Source organism: Sesamum indicum, linkage group LG8 (assembly GCF_026168435.1).
Source record: "Sesamum indicum cultivar Baizhima isolate 11 linkage group LG8, ASM2616843v1, whole genome shotgun sequence".
Lineage (NCBI taxonomy): Eukaryota > Viridiplantae > Streptophyta > Magnoliopsida > Lamiales > Pedaliaceae > Sesamum > Sesamum indicum.
In genome coordinates, this window is record NC_142664.1 from 4,894,479 (window position 1) to 4,899,522 (window position 5,044).

Here is a 5,044-nt window from a genome sequence, read left to right on the forward strand (position 1 = left end):
GGTTCTTAATTTCTTCCTCAAATTCCCCATAAGCTACTTCTATTAGTGAATCCCTATAGCCTGAAAGACAAAAGAACTTTACCAAATTTTCTCTTATCTTGCATTTTCAGATGAGTTAATCTGGCATTGAAATCACCACGTTTATTGCGAGAATTTATAGGCCTCTTAAATGCGTTTTCTCTTCGCAAAACCTGTATCTCACTACTACAGTTAGTAGTAAAGATTAACAGATTCCTCTTATTATCCTGCATATATCTTGCAAATGTTTGAATGAAATTGTTACCTAGATTATGTGGTGATTATGTGATATTCCCTCTAATTTAGCCCTATTTGGTTGAGGACTTTACCGATTCCTTCAATCCTAAATCCATCGTATGGGCTAAGGTTGGAATGTTGAGCATATGATTCTTTCCATGATTTTTTGACATCGTCGTTCTGGAAAAGATTCAGGGTAGGCTTTTAGAGGTTAAGCCTATCTCCTCGTTGTAGTTATTCTGAGTCGGTTGAAGACTCATCCGAGTTTGTCTCTATCTTCTCCTCATAGACTCTTTTGTCTGAAGGAAGGTTTTCAAATTGGTAAATGGGTACCAAATCGCCATATTGCATTTAAGATGTCATTTTTTGCTTCAATTTTTTGTAATTCACCACGTTTCTGCGGGCAGTCAGGAGAGATATGACCTCTTGCTCCGCAGGTCCAACAATTGCAGTATTTGAAACTTTCATTGGCTTAGGTATGGGCCCGTCTAAAAATTTTCCTTGTAGGGGTTCTTCTTGTGCATCTTACTTTTGTTCGTTTAGATACTTGGGATAAAGCCCTTGTTGTTCCCGTTTTCTATCAAAATTTGTATGATATGACTTTTGACTTCGACCATCATGATCTTCATCCGAAAGAGGTTCTTTTGGAACTCCTAGGGTAGAGTAACAAACTATTTTGCTTCCTCCTCTTCCTTGGCTCACTCGATTCTCCTATAATAGTTGAAAAATCATTATTATCACAATAGAGAGGGGTCTATTTGATCTTACCTCTCAGCCTCTTCACATTTTTCTGCATGGATGCTTGATAATACAAATCCTCTAGTTTGTCTTTAAGGAAAAACATCCTTCTTACAACTGAATCTAGCTATCCTTCAGGTACTTTGTACAATTGGATCAATATTTCCCTCCATGGACTGCATATCTTTGCAAAGAACGTTGGAGCTGCTACTTCTATTGTACTCCACTCTAGAAGAAATACTTGCGAAACCAATATATATATTCATCTATTGTGCAAATACTCGTTAATTCAAGGCTAAAGAGAGCTTGTGCATATTCTCTATCTTTTTCAATTCTACTTCCTTCGAAGTAACTATCTCTGATGACGTGTATCTTGACTATCGCTCCTTTCAAATCTTTGGCGAGGATGCTGGCTTTGGTATGGGATTATGCCATCTGATCTTCACAAGACCCTCCAAACTTAACTTCACTAGTTTTATTAAGTTTTCCTTGTAGAGTTCTAAAGTAGTTGTTGTTATCTTTATAGGTGCAAACCATTCATCTATCAATTTCTCGATATTTCAAAAATCGATAACATTCAAGTTAAGTATAGTGCCTTATGGATGCAAGGACTGGAGCATGGTTCTTGCTCAAGGTGTATTTTTCTGGACTCTTCTTGAATTTTCTTCCTTGATTTCCTTTTAGCTTGGTACCCAAAAATGTTGGAGTGGAAATCCGCACTCTCTCGTTGGATGATCTTGTGGAGGATCATTGGAACATGTACTTTCCTTCGGTGGTGGTAGTGCTGGAGTGATTTCATTGGTTTGAACATTGACTAAGTCCACAATCCCAAGTTAGGAAAATGATTCCGCCAATTCTTATAAATCTAATAGATCTGCTCTTGTTAACTCCATTACTTTATTGATCTGACGGAAGTGAAGATCATATCTTCTCTGGTCTTTGGCTTTGAAATGCCTTTCCTTTCTAATGCAAAAGAGATACTGTTCCAAGGGCGTCTCTAATTCGCTCTTGTCTGGATTTAGATGTCTCAAGCTCTCCCTTTGGTTTCTCTTTAGATCTGCAATTTCTGACTTCAGATCTGTTAGATCCTTGTGTAGATCTGAAAGGATCTCGTCAACCTTTTGGCTCAATGTTTTTATTTTTATAGGTATATGAATTAATCTATGTTCATAGTCTTGAACTATCTTTTTAATTTCTCTCAAGTCTTGCGAGATCTTTGAGGTATCTGGCTCGAGTTCTTTCCAATTACCTCATTTAATCATAATTTATAAAATTGTACTACTGAAGGAAATTACTCATTTCGTTTCTCCTTGCTGGTAATCTATCATGGACTTCGGTTACGTACATGTATTTCACCGTATTTCTTGGTAACACCTTTTTGATCTAGTGAATTCTCCACCATTCTTCTTGTTCCTCCTCAGTAAGAGGTTCAGTATCCGACTTTGTGGCCTTTTTAAGAATTCCTAGGATGAAATTCTTTCTCTATTTTTCAAGATCAGGAGATAATCCTGGTTGTCACTCGAACCCTCGTTTGGTGTTTGGAGATAATCTTCTCCCTTTTCCAGAATTTCCACAAAGAAATTCCATTTCGATCTTTTAGAATCTGAAAGTATATCCTATTGTAACTCGAACTTTTGTTCGGTTCCATTCTATAATAGAGTCTCCTTAGTTAGTGAAAAAACTATTTAAATACAATATAAACAAATATTTCTTTAATAAACCTAGGGTCTGATGCCATTCTAGCCGAGCATATGCAAGAAAATACATTAGAATGCAAAATAATTTAAAATTGACTAAAATGCTCATTTTAAAGCTAAGAAAGGGTAAAATCATCCAAAATCGGCCAATCCGTGCGAAGGACTAAAATTGCGACCCTTTTGAAACTTACGGGACTAAAATTGCCAGTGCTAAAGTTATAAGACCAAGAACGCCAACCCCTTAGTTACGGGATTAATTTTGCAATTTTCCCTATTATATATATTAAGGATGATTATTCTTTGAATGCAGCATAACCTTTTACTTCATTTTATTTTGAATTTCAAGAATTTTTTTTAACAATTCTTAATTATATATTTATGATTATTTTTATAGGATAGAAATTAATATATACTTCTTAGAGATTATATATATATATTAGGTTAGGTTATAGATTTGATCAGTCTCTAGCTAGTTAAAACTATAACAGAGGAGGTATTCGTAAAAAATAAGTTCTCAGGGGTGGCAGATGTCAAAAACCAAAACCTCGGGGCGGTATATATGGATGTTATTGACCACTTATAAATATTGGCATCTTATAAGTCTTTCTTGAGGTCTTCGTGAATTGACCGAAAAATAAAGAATTAAAAACTGACGTATGGAATTTATAGAAAAATAAATGGGGACCATATATATAACAACGGAAAATTCTAGTTTGGATCAAACTCGGTCAAATTTGTACTAATTATGTTGCAGGTAAAATATACTTGTCATGTGATTGGTGTACAACTCAGAAAAAATGACCAATCACTAGAAATAATATGATTTTCTGCTATGGTTAGTTACCATAACCAAAAGAAGAAAATTATGGCAAATACAAATCAGATAGGGCTTCGCAATGACCATGAGCCACGGTTTCTACAGGTATTGCCAAAACATTAGCCATGCCAAAATCATGGTAAATGTTTTGGGTATGGTTAAAAACATGGTAAATATTGATTAATCGTGGTAAAAATTTTAATTTTTTTTATTTTATTTAATTGTGATTAATAGTGCTAAGATTTATTTAGCGCTTCATTATTTTAGTTAGCACTTCATTAAAAGAAGTCACAGTTGAATTATTTTAGTTAGCGCTTCATAGAATCCATTCCATGTCTAGCTGTTTATACAGTTTGAATAATAAAAAACCAACAATTTCATCAGCGAATTAATGCAATAAAGAACATAGACAAAAAATAATTCAAATGCTTTTTGCTGCACGCCAGCTCCAGTACTCAGGAATTTTTCGTCACTGATTATTTCAGGTTGAAATATAATACTGGTACAATCATATTCCAGCCCTCATCACATGCTTATAAAAATCCCAGGGACTTCTGTAATGAAGCCGAGGCATCTCATTTGTCCAAGAATCTTGGCTGTCATTATAATCCAAGAATCTAACCCTATTATTACACTCACCTCCTCTATATATGTAAATCGACATATATATATGCTAAAAGGGTTGACGTTGCAGCAGTTGTAAGGAAAACATATGGAGTACTCTTCCACGAGCCTTTCATTCAGCAGTTATTCAAAAGAAGAAGATCACAACGCTAACAAAAAACGATACATCGGTGTAAGGAAACGGCCGTGGGGGAAGTACGCAGCGGAAATAAGGGATTCGACAAGGAACGGGAAGAGGGTTTGGCTTGGAACATTCAACACAGAGGAAGAGGCAGCACTGGCATATGATCAAGCTGCATTCGCAACACGAGGCCCTTCGATTCCCCTCAATTTTCCAGTAGAAAGAGTAGTGGAATCGCTTAGAAAGATGAATTACAGCTGCAAGGAGGGCTCCTCGCCTGCTAAAGCCCTAAAGGAGTCGCACAAGATGCTAAGGAGTAGTAAAAGGAAAGAGGATGTTTTGGTTCTTGAGGACTTGGGATCTGATTTGTTGGATGAGCTCTTGTCTGAAAGCTCAATTAGTGAGTGAACAGCAACAGGTTTCTGGTTTTTGTGAGTAATCTTGGTCCTTTTTTTTTTTTTTTTTTGGTCTTTTTTAAAATTTAATATAGTCTCTCTTACTGGGGTATAGCTGCATCTTTCTCTTTATTTCTTGGTTTACAGCTCCTCTAAACCCTAGATCTCACCAGCCCATCTCCCAGTGTTTTTTTGGTCAAATTAAATTAGGAACTTTAGAGAAAATTCAACTCAAAGTAGAGTTGATATTTGTCATGAGTTTCAAGTTTCATACCACATATTGTTTATAGAAATTAAACAGATGTTTTTCTCTCCCCTTCGCTTCAAGTGAATCTAAAACTATAAGAAATATATATAACATTTAAACATGACAATTAATAAATAGTCCTAATTACAA

General features: G+C 35.5%; 1 pseudogene; it reads left to right on the forward strand.

Annotated features, from left to right (window-relative positions):
* Positions 1–4,078: 4,078 nt before the first annotated feature.
* On the forward strand, positions 4,079–4,680 carry LOC105167788 (ethylene-responsive transcription factor 1B pseudogene; annotated as a pseudogene).
* Positions 4,681–5,044: the final 364 nt, after the last annotated feature.